Consider the following 24,742-nt stretch of genomic DNA (forward strand, 5'->3'; position numbering starts at 1 on the left):
ATGGCGCATATGGCCACTCTAGCTAGTAACCCTCGCCATGCTAACTGGCTTCCCTTCATTCATCAGGCCCCTTCACAGGAGCAGAAGAACCTGGCCGCCATTCAGGTATAAGAAGATGCCACAGCCTGATAACCACAGAGATCTCTTTACACTCTCATGCACACATGCACACTGTTGCCATCAGAATGAGAGTCCAAACAGCTGATAAAAACATCACAATAAGTCACTCCAGTCCATCGGTTAACGTCTTTTTGAAGTGTAAACCTGTGTGTAAGAGAGTCGTTAGTAAGATGGTTTAACTTTAAACAGCTCTAAACAAGTATGTGAGTGGATTTTTGATTTGAGGGACAACAGGAGATGGACTTTTTCAAGTGTTTTTGGATTATGGATCTGTATTTTGTTCCTGCATGGGTTGGCCGACCATGTTCAAAAGGAGATTGTGACGAGTGGGGTGGGGCCGAGAGCCGTGGGAACGGAGCGAGGCCGGTGGAGTGATTGGAAATGCGTGACACCTGCTCGACCCACCGGTCTCGAGTCCCACGGAGGAGATGGAAGGATATAAAACAGGAGCGACGACAGTGATGGACGAGAGACCAGTGCTGTCGCTCATTTCCAATTACTCCACTGGCCGTTCCCACGGCTCTCGGCCCTGCCCAACTCATCACAGAGATCTACCTCCTCGAGTTGCCAACCAGCCTCAACGGACTCATCGACTTGGCACTCCGTGTGGATGCTCAGATTGACCGCCTGGGGGCACAGGCCGGTCACACATGTATTCTCGGTACCCCGGAGAGTGGCAACTCGAGCCAGGAGAACATGGTCGGTCCCGTCGTCGATCACGAACCCATGCAGGTGGGTAGAGCTCGACTGACCCGGGAGGAGAGAGAAAGGCGGAGGTCCCAAGGAATATGTCTTTACTGCGGTGGCTCTGGACATCTTCTGCTTGCCTGTCCGGTAAAAGAGTCCGGTACTATCGGGTGGGATCTCTGCCGGGAAGTCCACAACATCATCAACTCTCCTTCCGGGTTAAACTGAGGTGGCCAACACCACTCACACCTGTCACGCCCTTCTGGACTCAGGAGTCAAAGGTAACTTCATAGACACTACCCTTGCACATCACCTTAGACTTCCTATCACTCCCCTTTTACATCAGATTACAGTCAGCGCACTCAATGGTCAGGAACTGCCTTACATCACCCACACTACAGGACCCATAACTCTCCTCACCTCCGGCAACCATACCGAAACCCTTCCCCTCCTCTTCATGGACTTCATGGACTCCCCTGTTGCACCCATCATGTTGGGTCACCCCTGGCTGGTCCAACACAACCCACGATTGGATTAGGGTTCCAACGCCATCACCTTGTGGAGTGAACGTTGTCATGAGTCTTGTCTGGTTTCTGCTTGTCCTGCTGTGTCTGTTTCTTTTTTTTAGGAGGAGGCTATGGTTCTGTCAAACGTGCCAGCAGAGTACCTGGACTTGAAGGAGGTGTTCAGTAAGTCCTGCGCTGCTTCTCTCTCTCCGCATTGTCCCTATGACTGTGACATAGAGTTATTTCCAGGTAAGTCCCCACCTAAAGGCAGACTTTACTCTCTTTCCATTCCGGAGAGGGAGGCCATGTAGAAATATATTTCTGATTCTCTAGCATCAAGGTTCATCCGCCCTTTCTCTTCTCCAGTGGGGGCGGGATTCTTTTTTGTTGGTAAGAAGGATGGTTCCCTGCGACCTTGTATTGATTACAGAGAGCTGAACAACATCACAGTAAAGAATACTTATCCTTTGCCATTGATGTCTTCAGCATTCGAGAGGTTACAGGGAGCATCCGTCTTCACAAAACTCGATTTACGCAACGCTTATCATTTGGTCCGCATCAGGAAGGGGGATGAGTGGGAAACCGCCTTTAACACCCCTAGAGGGCACTTTGAATACTTGGTGATGCCGTTCAGGCTCTACAATGAGCCAGGGGTTTTCCAAGCACTCGTGAATGACGTGTTGAGAGACATGGTAGGTCAGTTTATATATGTTTACCTGGATGACATACTGATTTTTACTTTGTCTCTCTAGGAACATGTGCAACACGTCAGACGAGTGCTCCAGAGATTACTAGAGAATGGGCTTTTTGTCAAGGCAGAGAAATGCATATTCCATGCACAGTCTGTTTCCTTCCTAGGGTACATTGTCTCGTCTGAGGGAATATGTATGGATCCTGACAATGTTAAGGCAGTGATAGATTGGCCAAGTCAAGATTCCCGTAAGGCCCTACAGCGGTTTCTGGGGTTTGCCAATTTTTATCTGCGTTTTATTCGCAATTTCAGCCAACTAGTCTCACCTGTGACCACCTTGACCTCCCCCAGTACAGCGTTCAGGTGGTCTAATACAGTTGAAACTGTATTTTCCAACCTCAAGGGCTGCTTCGTTTTGGCTCCCATCTTAGTAGCCCCTGATCCCACACGGCAGTTCGTGGTGGAGGTCGACGCATCAGAGGTGGGAGTAGGTGCAGTTCTTTCCCAACATGCTGCCTCAGATGACAAGATGCATCTGTGCACGTTTTCATCTCATCATTTATCTCCTGCCGAACATAATTATGACATTGGTAACAGAGAGCTGTTGGCCGTCAAATTAGCATTGGAGGAGTGGCATCATTGGTTGGAGGGGTTGGGGGTACCTTTCATCGTCTGGACCGATCACAAAAACTTAGAATATATTAGAACTGCCAAAAGACTCAAATCCAGGCAGGCTCGGTGGGCACTTTTTTTTGGTCGCTTTGATTTTTCCCTATCGTACAGCCCGGGTTCCAAAAACATCGAACCCGATTTTTTGCCACATCTTTTTGATCCTTCCGAATGCCCGTTGACTCCCGAGTGTATTTTACCTGAGAGTTTAGTCATCTCATCACTCATATGGGAAGTCGAATCGAAGGTCAAGACGACCTTAGAAGGGGTAACGCCTCCGCCTGGGTGCCCACCAAATCAGTTGTTTGTTCCGGAGGAGTTACGGTCCGACGTTATTCAGTGGGGTCACTGCTCCAATGTCGCTTGTCATCCAGGGATAAGCCGCACCAAGTGCTTAGTAAAGCAATGACTCCGGTGGCCACTTATGCCTCGATATTCACAATTTTGTTTTGGCCTGCTCAGTTTGCGCCAGTGGTAAGTCGTCTAACCGACCTCCAGATGGGCTTCTTTAACTGCTGTCTGTCCCTTCGAGACCCTGGTCCCACATCGCTCTAGATTTTGTTACCACCCTCCCGCCCTCTAATGTCATGACGGTCGTATTGACCGTAATGGACCGATTCTCTGTACATTTCATTCCCTTGCCCAAATTACCTTCAGCCAAGGAAACAGTGGTCACTGTAATTGATCACGTCTTTCGGTTACATGGCCTCCCGGTAGACGTGGTGTCTGACAGGGGATCCCAATTTGTTACCAAATTTTGGAGAGAGTTTTGTAAATTATTAGGAGCGACGGTTAGTCTGTTTTCAGGTTATCACCCACAGAGCAATGACCAGTCTGAGCGGGCCAATCAAAATTTAGAGAGAACGTTGCGATGTTTAGTCTACAAGAATCCTTCTTCCTGGAGCCAACAACTCTATATGGTTGAGTATGCTCATAACTCGTTCCCAGTGTCAGCCACGGGTCTCTCCCCATTTAAGTGTGGCATAGGTTACCAGCCACCTATTTTTCCTAGTCTGGGATCTGAAGTCGCAGTCCCCTCCACCCACGCTTTTGTCCAGAGGTGCCACCGCACCTGGACCAGAGCCCGCAAGACTCTGCTCCAGGTGAGGGCTCGCACCAAGTCCAAGGCTGATCGCCACTGTTCTAAGCCTCCTGTATACGTCGTGGGTGAAAAAGTGTGGCTTTCTACTAACGACATTCCACTCCGTTCCGTTTCAAATAAGTTATCTCCCAAATTTATTGGCCCATTCCCTGTCACCAAGATCATTAGTCTGGTGACATTCCACCTCAAACTACCTCTGGCATACAGGAGGATTCATCCCGCCTTCCATGTATATAAGATTAAGCCCGTGTTTTATTCACAAATTAACCCGCCCACCCCGGTTCCCCCACCGCAACGACTCATAGATGGAGAACCCACCTATTCCCACGTATTCTGGACTCGAGGTGGAGGGTATGAGGATACCAGTACTTGGTGGACTGGGAGGGTTACGGTCCGGAGGAGAGGAGTTGGGTACCTGCTAGGGACATACTGGATCACTTCCTGATTGATGATTACAGTCGACAGGTACGGTCTTCTGGGAACTCCAGGAGGCATTCCTAGAGGGGAGGGTACTGTCACGGTTGGTAAACCGTGGCCTCGGGTTTTGCACTATGTGGGTGGAGTGTGTGTGTGTCTCGTGTCAGCACTGATTGTTTCATGTGGGTGTCTCCGTTAATTGTTCATTATCACCAGCTGCTACTCATTACCCGATCCCTACATATTGCCCTGTCTTTCGTCTTGTGTTTGTCAGATCGTTTCTCACCTCAGTTCCTGTGTCACACTCTCCCGCTGCCTCTATTCACCACCACATCCTGGATCACCACTGAACATTGTCACTCCCCGGATCGCTACAAGACCTACAGCACTCACCCAGCCTACTGTCTCCTTGTTATTTGTTTGTCTGACTTTTCTTTAAATATTTTCGTTAAATCGCACTTGCTTCCTCCCCTCGTTCCAGTTGTTACATCATATCATCGTATTATTTACTGCCATGCGAGCCACAAAAGTAAAACTTGGTGAATGAAAAGTCAAGGACGAGGCCTGGAAGGAACTTAGGGTGTCCTTATAAGACTAGATTAGCATCCCCATCTTCTCAGAATCTAACAAAACCACCGACTGAAGGCAGGTCACTGATGTGAGGCCTTTAAGGTCTGAGAAGATTCACACCCCTCAAGATGGGCTTGTCCTCTGAGAAAGGCTGAAATTCCAAGCGGGAGGTTGGAAATACTAGAGAGTTCTGCGGCCCTTTGTCTGAGAGCATGGTAATTTGCATATGAAACTCGATTGGGTGTTGATGCAAAATAACTAAAGATTCTTAAAACACCAATATATTGCCTATGTACCAACATATAGTATACACTACCGTTTAGATAATCAGAAGACAAATTCATAGATACTAAACATGATAAGATTACATATAGGTAAGATTACATGAATGAGTGGTTCTATAATAACCATGCATAAAACAGTATACAATACAAAAGACAATATAAAACAGTAACAGTAAAAACATTCACAATATGACCTGAAATATACGTGTGTTCATTCAATGAAAGCTTTTCCTATTAATTATTTAGAGAAGAGTCCATTTTTATGGGCATTATGTGTCTGTTTGAGAGAGAACTGAGGAGGAGGAAGATCCTGTCTACATACTTTTGGGTTTATCTAATCTGTCTCAAGGGTCCTGGTTGCCATGGTAACCAGGGGCCTGGTGTCATTAGCAGACATCCTGGCACCCAGTATGTTTATTGGGTGAGGGGTCTGTGACTTTTTGTTAATCTAATGAATAATTGATTTGTTAATTCTAATGATAAATGGTCTGTCTGATTGGCCCAAATGCAACAGATTTAATAAATTTTGTTATTCACTTCAATTCGCTCAAAGACCTCCACGATTTTGCGACGGGGTCTCCATGTCCTACGCACCGAGGTGATGAATTTGCTGTCAAAAGGAGTCATAGAAATGGTTCCCCCGAGTTTGGAGTAAATCAGGACTGAAAACTAATTTGATGATTATTTTACTTAAAAATGATAATTGTTAAAGTCTGCATGAACCGGAAGTTGCTGCCAACTGTATTTCAGTGTAGTGACATTTTTCCAGCTGAAACTGAATATTGAATGGAGAGCTTTGTTTTATGTTTGCGCTCCTACTCTGTCTCTCACTCATAGCAATCTAACAGTTTACTCATGTCATTTACTGATTTATTGTATTGATCATATACACTGACATGCTCTCTAACTTATGAAAACTGGTATAATGACTCTTCTAAAGCTAAATCAAAAGCTAATAAAGTGAAGTTCTTAATATTATTTCAAATAATTGCAATACATATTGTATATTTCCAATTAATTACAGTATTTCTATTTTTATTTTTTTGTTAAAAATTCAGCATTAAGATGTTTGCAAGAAATTTACTTTAAAAATAAATAAACAAATACATAGATACATACAAATGGTATTAACCTTTTTTTAGTTAAACAGATTGAAATTAAAATTACAGTGTATCTGGTAAATTACATTTTGTGACAAACATGACACTAAAATAAGACTTCACTTAAAAAAAAAGTCTTTAAAATCCAAAAATGAAATGCCAGTGATATCTCTATATAGTAAGGAAACTTAATGTTAAAGAGGTCATATGATGCAATTTCAAATTGTCCTCTCTCTTTGGAGTTTTACAAGCTTTTCGTGAATAAAGAAGATCTGTAAAGTTGCAAAGACTAAAGTCTCAAATCCAAAGAGATATTCTTTATAAAAGTTAACACTCGTCCACGCCCCCCTGAAATGGCTCATTCTAACACGCCCCCACATATCTACGTCACTATGTGGGAATATTTGCATAACGCCGCCCAGATGTTCATGCCAAAGCAAGAAGGCATACCTTTTATTCTCGTTGTAGTATTGTTGTTGCTGTGAAAGGGAAACTACATTGTTTGGCCTTCCAAAAGACGACAATATCCGACAGCTGATCCGTGCTGGGCGCTGTGGAAATACATCAACTTTGCAATGTGGTTTGCAGAATCGGCTTTCACCATGGACGAAGCGAAGATTCATGAAGAGTGTTTTTGAAGCTCAAAGTGTGCAGAGAGGGCCTTTGCCATCTTGGCAGCGCGTTGTTTTTTTTTTAACCAGGCTGTAAACACGTTTTTTTTTCTGCTGTAAAGTTGTGCATTTTAACAAGGGGAGTCTATGGGACTGACTCCCTTTTGCAGCCAGGCTCTAGCGGCCAGTTGATGAATTGCATATTTAGTCACTTCTTTGTTGGCTTTACAAGAGAGAGCGGGAGGTTGGCGCTCGGCAAAAATCAATGCTTTTCAGAAGGCGGATCATAGAAGAGAAACAATAATGTACAGTATGTGGAAAATTATGTTTTTTTTTTGTTTTGTTTTTACCTTAAACTGCATAAACATATTGCATTACACCAAATACACAAAATAATGTTCTTTTTAGCAACATCATATGATCCCTTTAACCAATTAACAGGTTTTTGCATTAGATTTTTACAGTCATTTACTGTTAAGTTTGCAGTCATTTTTTACAGTCACTTTTTATTTGCAAAGAAAATCTTAGCATTGATGGCTATAAGCTCCAACATACTGTTTGATTATGCCTAATTTATCTAGATTAGCAAAAATTTAGATATTGTGGTTAAAATGTGATTTAGTGAAGTCCTATGTGTTCACCTAATATCAATTTATTTTTTTAATCAGTAACATTTTGTCTTTTTTCAATAAAATAAATTAATTCTATACTACTATAATTCTAAACTATAAATGAATAATTATTAAAATTGAATGGTTAATTATGAATGCTTTCACATGGATTGATCGATCGTTGGAGTCTGAGTCTGTGAACGAGTGTCTGGTGAGTATGAGATGTTGGCGATCTGATGGCCATTACAGCAGAATCAAGAGAACAGAGTCTGTGTTTCCTCACACATGACACTTCTCTCACCGTCTCCCTGTGGATAAATGTACAGCAACTGTGCTAATTTCTGTATGACCTTTTAGGAAATGAAGGTCTGATAAAGCCATTAAACAGAGGTTCAAGTGTTTGGCCTTTGACCTTAATCAGGAAGTGCTGCTGATCTTATGCTTCCCCTCGTGTAAAGGTTTGATTGCGGCTCCCAGCAGATCACTGTTGTGTTGTCTGTTTAGTGTCAGAAGACACCTGGATCTTTGCTTTTCTATGTCTAATTCCGTTTATGTCTTTTGTAATAAGACACACAAACAAACACAACAGTTACTTCTGGTTCTCTTATTTGCTGAGAGTCATTCCAGCCATAAAATATTTGACCAGTATCAACATGGGACCTAATAATATGTTGAAAATGAACCAGCAAAAAAACAAAAAACAAAAAAAAAAACCCTTCCTGACTGCTTTGACTCAGGTTAATAACATGTAAACTTTATTTTTTATTTTTGCATTTATTTTCTTTGGTAAAACAAATGCGATTATGCAATGACTCCTTTGTGCTAAATATGGCAGCATTATATCAGCCATTGAAAAACTCGTACCAGCCACTGGTTCATAAAGTACATTAAATTGTTTGTATGTGTGTGTTTAGAGCTGGTAATTAAGGAAGATTACCCATGTCTACTGTATGAGAGCAGCTTCCCCAGTGAAGAAGTGTTAGCTGAACATCTTCAGAGTCTTCATCAGAGAGGAAGTACAGAGGACAAAGAGTTCAAATGTCGCACCTGTGGAAAAGAGTTTCCTGTCAAACAGGCCCTGCAGTGCCAGTCAGTAACACACACACACACACACACACACACACACACACACACTTTCACAATGTCTCATGTATTAATGCTGATGTCCTGTTGATTTGAAGTGTTCTTCACTGTACATAGAGCTCTGCTTCATCAGGAGACCATTCAAAAGCTCATCAGTGTGTCCTGTGTCACAGCACTTTCTGTTCAGAGTCCAGGTACATTAGTCTCGAGTCCGATATGCAGTCCCCATTTTCATGACCCCCTGAGTAAACCGTTTGACTCGGAAATATGTCACATTTCAGAAGATAGCAACTAAAATTGTTTTTATGTGCAGTTTTGAGTAGCACAAAGAGGTGTGTAAAGGAGACGGTCGGTTCTTCTGTAAGGTTGAGAGCTGTGGGACAAGATTCTTGAGTAAAGATGCCCTGAAGAAACACAAAGGCAACGTCCACACAGGTTTGTCTCACAGTCTCAGTGAGACTGAGGCGAGTGTGAAATTACCCGTCTGTAATGAGAGTCTAATCAGCAGCTGTTTAACATCTTCATTAATCTCTTCATTTCTGAGCCGCTCTTCATCCTTTCGGTCTGTCAGATAAACGCTAAGCGCTCCCTCCCTCTCTACACTCATCTTTTCACCAGACTCTCAACACGTCTGTCTCTCTGCCAGAAGCGCACACATCTGAGAAAATGAGTCAAAGACCCCTAATCGGCTGATGAAAGTGCGTATCAGAATGTTTTCAGTGTTATTGTCAGTAATTATAATTGGACCGTTTAGCCACATGCAAGTGAATCAGTCATTTGCAAATGAATCCAAACAGTAAGCTAAACGATTAAGCTTATGGAACGATTAAGCCTCGGCACTTGTGAAAGTGCTTACAGCTACATCAAATATAGTTTTGCTATAATAAGAGTCTTTAAAGTGGACATGGAAACAGGATGCTGTTTTGAAATAAGGGCTTGATGTAAATCTTTCTCCCCAGTCCAACCAAACCTGTTATCCGTTGTTCTGTTCTGTTCATTCTGGGCTGTAAATAAGCCAACCCAAGAAGCACTCTGGATGTTAAAATACTCTCACAATCACAACTTATATCACATTTGTCAATGTACGATGAAATCTGTTTTCTATGTTTTCATTTACTCACCCTCAAGTTGTTCCAAACCTGCATGGGTTTCTTTCTTCTGCTGAACACAGAAGAAGATATTTTGAAGAATGCTGGTCCCCGTTGACTTCCATTGTATGTTTCGTCCATACTATTAAAGGCAATGGTGACCAGAAACTGAAGGAAGCAACATACTGAAGGTGAAAAAATGAAAAGTTTTCATTGGTGAACCATCCCTTTAAAATTGACCAGTATGCCAATATGCTGAAATTAACCAATCACAAGAATTTAAAAGAAGCAATACAATAAAGATGCATAATAATAATAATAATAATAATAATAATAATAATAATAATAAAGATGGGAAACAATTAAATACAAAATTCTTACATTTTTGCCACAAGAAACATTGACTAAGATTACAGTGTCTTTATTACTGAATAAATGGTACAAAGTGTAGAATATATCCTTTTAAAGCATTTTAAAATACCAGTGCTTTAAGAACTGTTTTTGAGGTGTCCACTTCCTTTTCTATAGGAAATACGTATTAGCTGACCTTTCACCCCTGTTAAATATAGTTGTTTTTGTCTTCACTGTTGTTCTTCATTGTGAACCAGGAACTGATTTATGTTAGAAATTCCTGATGTTTATTTTGAACTGATGCAGTGTCTCCATTAGCAGCTCCTCATGCCATCAGGATGTGTCCTGCTGCTCATGTGATGTATGATCTGTGTGTGTGTGTAGGGAGTGCCCGCAGGAAGTTAGTATGCACCATCTGTAATAAGAAGTGCTCATCCTCACTCAACCTGCAGGAGCACCGCAAGGTCAGATCATTCCTTAATAAATCTCTTATCGTTCATCCAGTCCATCTCTTCATATTTCTTGCCTTTCGCTCATCTATTTTGGCTTTAATCTTTCTCCTCTGTCATGCCATCTATACATCTGTTCTTTCTCTGGCCTTGTCTCAAATAGCACCCTCAGCAGTTGCAGTCCACACTTTAGCTCTAAAGGAATTATGCAAATGAGGTAATGTAAATGTTTGCTGTGAAGGATGTGGCAGTTGATTAAGATCTGACTAGCTCAGATATCATTAAATTAAGCTTACTTTTATGAGCTTCTCCAAGAGAAAAATATGAATTAAAAAACAGAATATCAGCAATATATGAGTCTCTGAAGTTTGGAAGCCCTTTTTTTGTTTTATTGCGATTGTTTATCTCACAATTCTGACTTTTTTAAAATCAGAATGGCCTGGTATAAACTTGCATTTCCAACTTTGTTTTCTCAGAATTGCAAGATGCTGTATAAAGTCACAATTGCATGGAATGAGTGAGAATTGCGAGATATAGTCACAACTGCATGTTATAAAGTCAGAATTACATAATATAAAGTCGCAGTTGCATGTTATAAAGTCAGAATTGCTTGACATAGCAAGTAGATTGCGAGATATAGTCGCAGTTGCATGCTATAAAGTCCGAATTGCAATATATAGTCAGAATTGCAAGTTATATAAACTCATAATTCTGACTTTGTTTTTCAGAATTGCAAGATATATTCTCAAATGACAATTTATAAAGTCAGAATTACAGGATATAAAGTAAATTCACAATTCAGTCTTGTTTTCTCAGAATTGTGAGATACGTCAAGTACACCATTTCTGATGAGGCTTCATTTCTAGGATCTCACTTGAGTTCTCGACTTCCTCTTTTTCTCTTTCGTTGGTTGCTGTCTGATCTATTTAAGTTAATCTGTCCTCGTCTGTTTCGTTGTTTTTAAAAAGATGGAAAAAATAAGAAACATAGCCGTCTTAGACTCGGGTTTGCTCTTGTGTGCCGTCCATCTCTCTCTTTCTCTCAGCTGGAGGTGGGCTTGATGTTGTAAGGTTTTCCACTGGTGTGAGTGTATACAAAAAGGTCGTCTTTTGTTTCACAAGCTCATCCCTGTGGCCCTCGTGAAATTTAAGAGCTGGGGAGTCCAGACTGCCCAACCTTCCTGCTGGCGTCAGGGTTCTTCTGCAAAAAGACCTGAGGAATATCAGACAAATAGCTTCATTACCATCTCCAAATCACCACAAAAGTCAAAGCTCTGAAATAGTTCCTGGTCCATTTTCTCTTGGGAAGATTCATGGATAGGCTGTGTGGGTGTCCTTTTCAAAATATATACCACTTTTTAGATGCTTTTCATTGAAACCACAACGCTAAACTTTGGCAGAGGGAGTTGAGAGTGACAAATGAAGGTAATTAGATTTTCTGACTGAAGGAGGAAGGTGAAGAACCATAATTCAGGTTTAATGTTCTTACGATTGGAAAACATCCCAGGCTTCCATTGCTCCACCAAACCAACATCCCGGTCTGTTTTGGCCTGGAGAATGCTATCGTCACTCTCTTTGCCTAAATTTGACGTAAAACAGGCACTTCCTCCTGTCAGCGTTCACTCATCAGCAGTTATCAGCGCAGCCGCTCTGAGAGCGATCCTTTCCATTCGCAGCTGTCCGGATTTGGCCTCAACCTGCAAGAGCGTCATGCTGCTCTGGTGTGCGTTTCTGATTGTTCGGCAGCGGTCAGTCTCTCTCTCTCTCTCTCTCTCTCTCTCTCTCTCTCTCTCGAGAGAGAGAGAGAGAGAGAGAGAGAGAGGAAATGCTAATGTTTCTGTACAATTCTTCCCGCGGGTGTTGTTAAATCCAAACCTGTTTGGCTCTTCTATGTCATTTTGTTTTATTGGACACTTTCTTGCTCAAAGATGCATCCAAATGATTTAATATTATGTTATTTTAGAATGTTTTTATAATATTTCTGCCCAGGCTCACTGGAAAAACATGGCTTTTCCTAAATTTCTGTGCAACTCAAAAAACAAAAAAACATAAAAATCACTGCAGTTTTTAGTTGAAATCAACAGTAAAGGCAGTAAAACTGTTTTCTCACAAATTATGATTTACAGGGCGAGAGTTCTGATTAAAAGAGCCTAATTTTTGCACAATTCCTTGTACAATATGTTATGACCTCAAAACAATTTTTACATTCTGTCAGAGAAAATCAGCGTCACATACAGCCTCATGTGTATGGATTTTCTAATAGGTTTCCTATTTTCAATAGGTTTGCTTGGTAGCTCGTGCTATACGGCATTGCTCTTGTGAGTTGAAGCGCTCCGATATGAATCCCATGAAACTACGGGTCGACAAAACAGCTCAAAGTTAAAATACCACAGTTACATCAGCAAATGCATTTTTATAGCAATCGTCAACACTACTGGGTATGTTCAGGGTTTGGTTTGGTGTAGGGGGCATCTTATTTTCCAGCAAGATAGAGCATTAAGGTGTGTGCACACCAAAAGCAAATGTATTTATTTGTGCAAGTAGATTATATACAAGGTCATGTGAATAGACGAAAATTCGCACCAGGAGAAGTTAATGACATGAATTTGGCGATGTGATTGCCTCGACCATACGATAAGCAGAACTCAAGCAGAAAATTTGCATGATGTGTTGCCAAGCCAATCAGCGAAGAGCTTAATGACACGTCCAGTGTGACACATCTGGTTGTATCAAAAAATGAAGGAAAGCATTACACAATGATTTTATTTGCGCAAGTGACACAAAAAATTAGTAATCTAGAGCGATAATGTGACACCGTTAACCTTTTAGCAACACTTCCAGCCTTAAACATTTGAATTTTGAACCGCTGAAATATGTGCCTTAAGCAGAGTAATAAAAAAGGGGCTACAGTCAAATAATAAATGTGTATTTACATTTCACTTAGTAAGTATGTGCATGTACGTAATAACGATGTTGCAGTAGGTTGAATTATTTCTGTCCATTTAGTACAACCTTTATTCTTTATCTAAAGAAAGTTAGTTGGGAAGCTGGTCTGTTAAAGTTTTAGGTAATGTCTGCATACATAACACATATACCTTTCTCAACTCATTGATGGAAGAATTCTGGAATTATAGGTCTAACAAAAATAAAAAAAACTCCCCACAGGATGATGAATTTAGGTTTCAAGTAGAATGAAGTTTAAATCTCTGTGGCCTTGCTTAATTTCCCGGGCTGCCCGATATACAAACACAGTTTGGTCGCAGACCTTTTCCTGGCTTTCCATCCATCTCCATCTTTGTCTGGGTAATATATGTCAAGTCTTCCTTTTTGCACCAGACCGTATCCATCCGACTCATTGGAAAGCCTGCAAATATGATTTGTTCTGCAAGTGGAGACTTGAAAGACTCCGTAGAGTCTCTTCCACATGCAGACAGCTTCTCTATACATTCATAAACTGGCATGAGAAGATTACAAGTGCCAAGCATTTCACAGAAAACCAAGCCATCAGAGCTGTGCTGCAGAGCTTATAGCTCTGCTCTCAGTATTTAAAGACGTAAAGAGAAGATTTTAGTAATGAGTTTCAGTGCTTTAATAGAGTGGCATTTCAAATTAAATGACTATACAAAATCAGATATGTTCACAGAGCATCAGGTAAAGATGGACCAGTTTTTCATAAAATAATAGTTCATTAAAAAAAAGAAAATTATGCGATATATATATTCTTCCTCATGTTCCCAACCAATAACAAAAATTTTAATGCTTCAAAAAGTACATAAGGCGCGAACAGTGGATCTTCCTTTTACCATATTTGAAGTGCTCAGTACACACAGTACATGCTGATTAACGTTTACTGTAAATGTCATCAATGTTTATATGAATATGGATTACTTTTAGAATGTCTTTATTAACTTCTTCTTCAAAGTTTTGGTGCATTTTTGTGAGACAGCTTACCCACTGGCACATCTTACCCCACCCGGCCCTGTGTAAGTCTATATAGGTTCTCACACAGATTGTTTAAACATAATATTTACTTGACATCAACTTTTAACAAAACACAATTTTAAGGAGCCATCACTGCAAAAAGAGCAATAAAATATCACTGGAAAAATCCTTCAGATTTATACTTATTGCGCTTATTTTTTTTTGACTGACAGATTATTCACAGTTGTATAAAACTTCAGTGGGCGTTTAATTGGACAATTACTTTGTGTAAAACCATTACATAGTTACAACAGTGCAATCTGAGCAGGACTGTCAACACTATTTTATACAGTGCTACTAATTGCACTAGAACGACAGTAGCTCATACAATTTCATATGTCACCGCTTTTACAGTAACAACCTGTAGTGGGAAAGTTTGTGAGAACATGACTGTTTTTATATTACACTGTATTGTGCACAAAGCTTGAAACAAGAAAACAATTGCACACTCTTCCAGAATGCTCAAGTTATTGAAGTTCATTGAATCCGCTCATTCTTAAAGTTCTAAAAGGATTGTTAATTTAAGTCATCACTCAATGGTGTTCATTACAGCATGTAACAAATTTTTGTTCACGCTTGATGTTAAGTTTGCTGCTGCCTCTTTGAATGGCTTCAGTGCAGGTAGCTTTATATTAGTAGTTTGATGTGCAGCCAACTAAACTTCAAAAGAGTTAGTAGCTACAAGTTTCTAATAATTGAAAGTACTTAAACTAAATTATTATAAGCTTATAGCTTGAAAAGATAGTGTTTCAAAGAACCTCAAAACTGGTTTTACATCACGTACTGTGACACATGTGGCGCCTTGTTTTCATCACACTGGATGAAGCAGCAGAGAAAATTTGACAGTTTTATTATTGAACGTTTATAATTTTCAGTGGAAACTGACTGGCTGGAGTTCACAGTCATTTGTACCTCCTGATTCCCAGTGAGAAATCGCACTGAAATCTTCAGACAGACTGAAATGTGAACATTTTTCAGCTGAAGAGCAGAAATTGTTTAACAGCGGAGTTATTTAAAACCGCTCAGAAGTTTAATTACATTTCCATCTGTCCTTGTGTGTGTGTCGTCCTCTGTGAGTTGGGTTAAGGATATTTTCAAGGTCACACACCAAGAACAGGCAACTAAATCCCACCCAAGAGTTCAACAATCACCCTCAACGGTCCAATAAAAGACCTCAGGTGTGTTCTGGTCATCACATTCATACACAGAGCGCTTGATTCTGGTCTGGTCTGGTCTGGTCTGTCAGTGTGTTGTACTTTGTGGTTACTAAACACAATTGTTGACAGTGAAACTTCACAGTTTGAAAGTTATTGGTCTGAGCCCTCAAAGGGTCCTCATGCCATTTCAAACAAAGGATTTGTGAGAAAGGGGTTATTAATTTATTTTTTTCTTCACACAATGGAACTGAACGATAACCAACATTGTTTGGTTCAAAATATGTTATTTTGTGTTTCGCAAAAGATTTTGCATAAATATTTGAAGAGACATGAGGATGAGTAAATGATGACAATAATTTAATGTTTTAATTTTTTTAGATCTTTCACTTTCACGGTATTGTTTTCTTTTTTTTCTCTTTTTTTTGTACTTATAAAATCTTTTTGTGTGTGTGTCTGTGTGTGTGTGTGTGTGTGTGTGTGTGTGTGTGTGTGTGTGTGTGTGTGTGTTTTTAGGTTCATGAGATATTTGACTGTCCTGACTGTGAAAAAAGTTCATCTCCACGAATCAGTTGAAGCGACACATGATCACACACTCTGGTAAACAACATACTCGACATTCAAGTAATGTAATTACACTAGCAAAAGCTAGTTTACTAAGATGTTGTAATTGTGATGTGTGTGTAGAAAAGCATCCGTACACCTGTGAGATCTCCAGCCGAAGTTTCAAGCGTCTGGTTCAGGCCACTGCTCTCAAGATCATCCACAGTAAAGATAAACCGTACAAGTGTAAGCTGTGCTGGAAGGAGTTCGCCTACCGCAACTTCTAGAAGAACCTCGAAAAGGTACCAATCAGTGTGTGTGTGTGTGTGTGTGTGTGTGTGCTTGTTCTTGATGTCTTAAGAGGCCTTAGTTTTTTTCCAGTTCAAAGTCAGGCAGGACGGCAGAATTAAACAGGAAAGACATATGGTTGGACGGACAGATTGATCCGACAGATTTTTGGCCAAATAAACTGTCGGCATCTTATCTTAATGGAGATCTGGAGCCCAATCAGCCACTGTGGAGCCTAATCAAAACCTTCAGCATAAACCTGACCTGTAACCTGTGACCTTTACACCCTGCAGATAACATTAACCCCAAAACCCCACACAGCTCTGAACACAGAGAGTGTGTGAAAGGAGACAAAGCAACATTCAAAACTAGAGGGATAATAAGACAACATTTGCTTTCCTAATAAATAACTCTAATCAGCAATAAAGGAAAACTTCTAAATGTAATAACATTCTCTGCTTTTGCCTTTTTTTTTTTTTTTTGCTTCTTACTGATTTGACCAAGGGAAAATAATGTTCTCTTCATTTTTACATTTTAAACTAAAAATTTGTTGTACTTTGCATGCACAACTTTGCTGATGCTATTGTGTGCAAGGTCCAGAGTTAAGTTAAGGACAACATTACATTTACATGTATAAAACTCCTTATAATACCATTTATAACTGTATCTAATTAAATATATAATTACTTCTGTGGTTTCTATGATGTTGTGGGTGGTTAATAGGTGGCTCATACAACCCAAGTCAATATTGTCCACCAGTGACAATAATAAGTCTGAAAATGTAACACCAACCTTTCCTGAATGAGGCACCAACATATGTCACATAATGGAAGTTTAATGCATCACGAATGCTGTTTCATGTTGTTGTTGATTCATTAATGAAATCTTCAGCTTTTTGAATCCCTTCTCTGACCTGTTTTCTGTCTGCAGACTCATTCAGAGGATAGGCCTTTCCAGTGTGAGGAGTGTAAGGCCCTCTTCCGCACCCCGTTCTCCTTACAGCGCCACCTCCTCATTCATACCAGTAAGCACCTGTATCCATCGGCCCCCAGCACCCCCGAACCATGGGCTCTGTGTCTGCGGGTGCGGGGGCTGCTGGAGCCGACTGGTCCGGGCAGGATGGACCTCAGCGTTGCTCTGCCCAGTCTAGACTGATCACACTGAGATTATTGAGCTGGAATTTCCTGCTGTCCTCCCCAGAGACTCACACACACACACACACACACACAAAAACACACACACACACACACACACACACACACACACACACACACACACACACACACACACACACACACATATAGAAATACTGGGCTAACACTCTTTTATGTATCTGAAGGGCAGGGGTTATGCAGTAGATTTGAGTGGTGTGTGCTGTATTTACAGTATGTGTGTATGTGTGTGAGATCCCATACGGCCCACTGTGACATAATCTGATCCATCTGTGTCAATATTTGGTTTTCAAATAAAGCTGTTTTGTGACCATCTATTAAACACACATTATCGTTTTTAAAAGGCCCGATTGGCTCAGTAGGGTAAGTCCTCCACAAATATTTCACAAACACCTCCCCCCGTGCATGTGTGTGTTTGTAGTTTAGATCATCTTCAGTGCCTTTTGGCATAGTATCATTCACACTAAATCAAAGATCAATATTTATATAGCAGAAGCTATTGACAAAATGACTAGTCTTTCATTATTACTGGCATTGTGCTTGATCACTTGACCGATGGACCCACCTCCAAAATAAAATTCCAAAATTCATATGGTTTGCATATTTTGAGTATATATGTTAAAAATGTTATAGATTAAATGTGCGTTGAAACTATAATTCAATTGTTTAGATTATGTACTACCATTCAAAGGTTTGGGGTTAGTCAGAGTTTTTTTTTTTTTTTTTAAAGAAATAATACTTTTATTTAGAAAGGTTGGATTCAGTTGATCAAAAGTTACAGTAAAGGCATTTATGTTACGTAAGATTTCTATTTCTTGCTGTTCTTTTAAATGTTCTATTCATCAAAGTATCTTGAAAAAAATTGCACTATTTCCACAAAAATGCTGTTTCTTTTTATTTATTTATTAATTTTTTTGTTTCACATAGAAGTCAAATGGATTATGAATGCCACTTCATGATGATTGATTATTAAATAATTATAGCAAAGATCTAAAATCAAATCTTACAAGTGGAGTTTCAATACTGAAATTACAAACACACCAACAAATCTTTGTGGATTGTGAATCTGTTTCTGAGCTGACAGGACCTGCTTACATGACGGAGCTCCAGAACATTCTTATAAGAAGGTATCACACAATCTTATGAGCTCTGATACGTGTCCAAATACCAACAAAACCACCTCAAGAATACACAGATTCACTGGCACGGAAAAGAAGTGATGACAAGGCTGGTATACCACTCTTTATGGCCATTAATTCATCAAAAAAGACATTGTTCATAGTCCAGGCTTTTATAACCCAGCATTCAGTCCGTTCTGCTGGTGATTAGATGCGGTGACGTTTTGGACTCGATTCAACTATTTATAGACCAGAACTAGAGTTTTGGCACAGCCTCTGCGTGTTTGCATTGTTTGAGCAGAAGAGGTTTTCACAGCACATACTGTTTGTATGATTTGAAGAAAGCTTTGGAAGAGCAACAAGACTGCCTTCTTCTGAAAAGAACTGTTTGAGATAAACTTTTCACCTCTTTTCCTACCTGATTTTTTTTTTTTTTTTTTACTTTAAATCTCTCCATCTTTCAAAACAACAGGAAACAGAGGGTTGACATCCTTTTCTTCTAAAGCAAAAAGTGGCACATAAAAGAATAATGGGACAATTTTGACCCTGAGGGCAGCAAAGTGGGTTTGGACACAAAGAGAGTCCCTGTTAAGCTGTGCTTTTTAAAAGGGCTGTGAACATTTTTCCAAAGTTTGGTGTCTCAGGGAGCCCAGGTGTGTGATGTTAGAATGGGATGCTTGACTCGCTGGGACTGCAATCATGTGCCTTTTCTGCTCTTCTCCGTCCAGGTGAGAGAACGTTTAAGTGTGACCAGTGTGACGCAGCCTTCAAGCGCAAGGACACATTCAGCGTGCACATCCAGGTTATACACGATGGCCACAAGAAGTACAAGTGTGACCTGTGTGAGAAGGCCTTCGTCACGCCATCTGTGCTCAAGAGCCACAAGAAGGTGAGTTCAGAATCTAAAATACAGAATAATGCAAGATTTCATCAGACCAAAAACACTTCATGTTTATGTCATTAGCTGACCCACACAAAATCTGAAGATGCAGATCTCTACATAAAGCTTTGATAATTTAAAAACTCTATTTATTCAAAGTTTTACATATGCCCTGACTCATTGTGTTTGTTTATAAAAAAAGTAATTTTGACTGATTCAACAATGCTGTCTGTCAGCTACCAATAAGAGTATCAATGTGTGGTCTCATTTACTGTTGTTGGACACAGTAATTTTTATAGGAATCCTTTCGTGAGGGCGGAACATTTCATCAGTTTTTGCAACGGATTCAAGATGAGCTGTGTGTGAGATGTGATTCATACATCATTACATTATTGACAAGAGACAATGATTCTTTTTGCCTGCAAAATTGAAACAAAATTCCCAAATATTATCAGCTCTGTGTAATTTTAAAACAATTTTTAAATCAATTCTACAGAATTCTAGATATTTCCCTCAAATCAGTCTGCACATCCCATGCTGATCTGGTCACGAGTTTGCGTGCTTACACTTTTGACCTGATCAGCCACTGTATGGGTAGTCCAGAAATTAAATGTCAGGGGGAAAAAAATCTGATTTGTCGATTTTTCTATTTTTTATTTGTATTTTTTTATTTTTTTTTTTTATTTAACATTTAATTTAATTATTATTTTATTTAATATTTTATTTTATTTAATTTTGACAAATTCTGATTGGTTAATCATGACATACTGTGTTCAAAAACCATCTATTTATAACATACAGTAGCAATGCTAGTTTTATATCTTTTAATCACTCTTCGCCTGATTCTTCACATAATACATTAACTCAAAAATGGATGTTCATTTATTTGTTTATTTTAGCTTTGTAATAAGCAGCATAATGTGCAATCAGTCAGTCAGTGTCACAAAAAGCAGAGCAAACAAGATGCCTCCACTGACATTTTCTGAGATTTACTCAATGTATGTTTTATGAAACAATTACAGTTTCAATTTAAAAAGCAGTTAAGCTCTTTTCTAATATAAGCACTTTTATATCTCAGTTGAAAAGCTTTTATTTATTTTTCAGCTGAAGTTTGCTCACATATAATCCAGCGCGTTAATGTTTCAAATCTGTTTCCTCACACACGGTGAAACTGAATTCCATAATCATCTTATATCCTGCACATCATTTACCCAGCAGTCCCTCCAATCATAACAGAGCATGGCTCGATCATGATATACTGCCCCATCCACACAGAGGACGATTGTACTCACATACCTTCAACTTCATATTCAATTTCATCTCAGATTTAAACTTCAGTTAGAGCACTTAATATGAACAGCAGCACAGTGATACCAAATTCGATATAGTTTTAAAGCTGTGTATGTCATTACAGTTGAGAAAGCATGGGCTGAATTTGACATTGTGTTATCTAATTTCAGACAGGACTGAAATGTGACCTGCTGTTGGCACAAGAGTGAAAAAGATTCATCATATTCAATTACTTTCTAACAGCGTTAGGAGAATAGAGCCCCAGCTGCATGTCAGATACACTATTACTGATATCGTGATCATGAAATCAAAATCGACCCCTATTGTGTAGTAAATGTCCCTTATTGTGCACAGTTCATCTAAAAGACCATGTCAGTTTTCATAACCTTTCAAGCTAATCTGAGAACTTTCATGCGTCTGTAAGGTCTTTCGTGCTAGCTTAACTAAAACCACATGGGTGGGGAAAATGTTTAAACAAGAACAGCATAACTAAACCACAGGTTTTTACACAACATCACAGGAGCATTTTAAAGAGTAATGGTGTTTTAATCTATCTTATGAGTGAGTGATGTACTGTAGAGGGGGGTCAACAAAGAGGGAGAGGAGAGGAAGTGATGGAGGTGAGGAAATGGAGATGGGAGGGGAAGGATAACAGGAGGGAAAGGAAGTGAGAGGGAAAAGGGAGGAAAAGAGGAAAAAGATAAAGAGATGGAGAAAATCGCAGGAGGTGGAGGAGCTGGTGCAGCTATTCCCTCCAGCGCTCGGAGATAAGCACTGTTTACAGCAGCTTCATGGGAATATGGCCCAAGAATGATATGATTCACGTCATCTCATTGCTATGAATTGAGATCTGCATGAGAATATACATTCTCAGAGGTTTACATAAGTTATGGAAGGAACAGTGTACGCACATGTGAAAAGATCTCACCATTTTAAATGTCATGCCAGTTTAGAATAACGTTTATTGTCATTTTAAACTAGTTTGACTTTATTTCATAAAATCACATGCTCACAGTTTTTCACACGGTCTACACACGTTTATTGTGGCCATTGATGTTAAGACCCTAAAATGAAAAACACCATAAATGGGACTCATGTACTCATTTATTTTGGTCCTCTGAAGCCAAATGGCAGCTTTGCATGAGGAAAAAATTAAGAAATTGTTGTGACCGATCAAATCAATGATTTGAACTCAAATCAACAAACCAGTTATTTTCAGTCAACCAGTTAATTCAGTTTATAAAACAGACTTCACATCAGTTCACATCGATTCAGTTCAAATTACATCATTTCAAATCTCTGTACTTTACTTATATCAGTTAAGTTAAGTTCATTTCAAATTATCTTAGTTTGGATCACTGCGGGTCACTTTAATTCAGATCACCTCAGTATAAATAAAAATCAGTTCAGATCACCTTCTAAATCACCTTAGCTAGATATTAATTAATAATCAACTAAGTTCAGATCATGTCAGCTTGGTTCACTTCAGTTCAAATAACAGAAGTCCAGAACTGATCATTTCAGGTTAGTTCAGATGAACTCAGTTTGGTTCATTTAATTTCTGATCATTACAGTTCAGAATTTTTCAGACCACATAAGCCTAGTTCAAAACACATCAGTTTGGATCAGTTCAGTTCAAATTCATTCAGATCACCACCCTCTTTTAGATCAACTCAGATCACTTCAAATCTGATCACTTCAAGTCTGATCAGCTCAGAAATTTGGATCAGTTCAAATCGGTTCATCAGTTTATTTCATATTAGTTCAGTTCAAATAAGATAAGATCACTTCAGAGTCAGATCTGTTCACATCAGCTTAGTCAAGCTTAGATCACTTTATATCAGATCAGTTAAGTTTAGTTTACTTCACTTTGCAAAGCTTTTGCTCTATATAACAGAAAGTCAGGAGTAAAAACAGCACGAATAATGGCATCTAGGGTATTCATACTGTTTGTTTATTTTTGACAACAAATACAACTACGAGTGTGAGCAGCCCAAATGCTCATTTCTCATCGGTGATAATTAATGCACAAATTAGAGGATCGTTCTCAAATGTAAAACCCTGTTGCACTGTGTTTCTCTCTTTTAGACCCATACAGGAGAGAAGGAGATGATCTGTCCGTACTGAGGTCAGAAGTTTGCCAGTAATGGCACATTGAGAGTGCATATCCGCAGCCACATGGGTCAGTACCTCCTCATCCAAACGTACACTGTTTGCTCTTTTAATCTAAGCTTACCTCACATCAGAGGTTGGCTAAAACTCAGGGAACTAAACAATACTTTAGATGCTTATTTTCATGGTATGACAACAGAAGAGTTCAAGAAAAAAAAATGCATTTGGAAAATATATAGTATGCCACCCACCACAGTAGACGCATTGCATTTGGCATGTCTCTCTGTGTCTGTCTTTCTGTTTTTGAACATCTCAGCGTGGACATGGTGACAGAGAGCATGTTCATTAAAGAGCCTTTATAGTGGGTTTACTTTATAAACTCAACATTCCAGTGTGCTGCCATAACAACAGACTACCCCCCCCCCCCCCCCCCCAAACACACACATAAACACACACAGGCAAATATAAGGATCGTTTTCTAACCCCTACCCCACACATTCATACACACAGTTCAACAAGGCCAACACATGCCCAGTGGAGTAAAAACACTGTATGTGTGTGCTGGAATGCAGTAGACATGGTGACAGTGAGTGATGCGCCTGAAAGAAAGAAACACTCTTAGTAGGCATCCAGCATTGTGACCCCTGACCTCTGCCACCTGTAAATCTGACTGCCTGTTCTTTTAACTGCACTAGTATTATTTCCCGTTTTCTTTTTTTTTTTTTTTTAAAGAGACACATGCTGAAACACATCTGTGTTGTTATCTTTGTCTACCTGGTCTTGGTAAGATGATTGTCAATAATAAACTTAAATTATTCAATATACAAAGGATTTTTGATAAATAACATAGGAAGGATTCATCGTTTTAATTTATATAAACATTTTATTATATATATATATATATCTATAATAAATATAATATTTATTTTATTTATTTTAAAGTCCATATTTCTTCCATTTTGTAAATACTTGTGATCTTTTTGAAAATCTTTAATATTTGGATGAACGTCACAATACAGACTTTAAAGTATTATCTACAGCATTTTAATAGATGAAAAATTTTGTCGAAATGTTACTTTAACTTTTTCAACAGTTAGGGCGCTTACAAATGCTACCATAAAACCTGTTTATTAACTCTCTCATACTTGCATATAAAACTTAATTGAGTTGCTTAGTTTTTATTTTTCATCATGATTATGTCATGGTCATTCAATATTTCGCCCAGCACATTAATAATTAGCAATATACATCAAAAACATAGCTTCAGTTTGGTAAGCAGAGGTGGACAGTGATGAAGTATACATGTTTTAATTTTTTAATTTTAATTTTTTTAACAGCAATTTCACTGTCCACTCAGTCTAAATGTGGATGGACAACTACACATGGATGTGTGCACACACTGCTAGATCTGTGTGAGATCACTACCATGCTGCTTTTGTGGGGGTGGGTAGGGGTGATAAATGAAATTTATTATTATTATTATTTTTTTTTTTTTAACTCACTAGATTCATTTCTATAATTTTTAACATTCTAAATACTAATTTTTAACATTCTAAATGCTACAAAAAAAGCATTTAACATTCTAAAAGCTACTAGCTACTAGTAGCTACTACATTCTAAAAGATACTACAAGCTAGTCAGTGTATTCAGTAGGTGTAATGTATTGCAAGTATTACATTCAACAATAATAAAACTGTGTGTTGACATAAAAAAGGAAATTAACTTTTGGTACTTATGTAAAATAACAGAAGTACTTGCTTTTAAAAGTACTTGAGTAAAAACCTGTCTTTACAACTTATGATGTTTTATTAATGTTCGGGAGGAGCATGTCAGATACTTAGCCTAATTAGCACAGGTGAACCACAC

The 24,742-nt window shown here is 39.2% G+C and overlaps 1 pseudogene; it reads left to right on the forward strand.

Annotated features, from left to right (window-relative positions):
- LOC132118657 (PR domain zinc finger protein 5-like) lies at positions 1-23,238 on the forward strand (annotated as a pseudogene).
- Positions 23,239-24,742: the final 1,504 nt, after the last annotated feature.

The sequence above is a fragment of the Carassius carassius genome, chromosome 37, assembly GCF_963082965.1.
Source record: "Carassius carassius chromosome 37, fCarCar2.1, whole genome shotgun sequence".
NCBI lineage: Eukaryota > Metazoa > Chordata > Actinopteri > Cypriniformes > Cyprinidae > Carassius > Carassius carassius.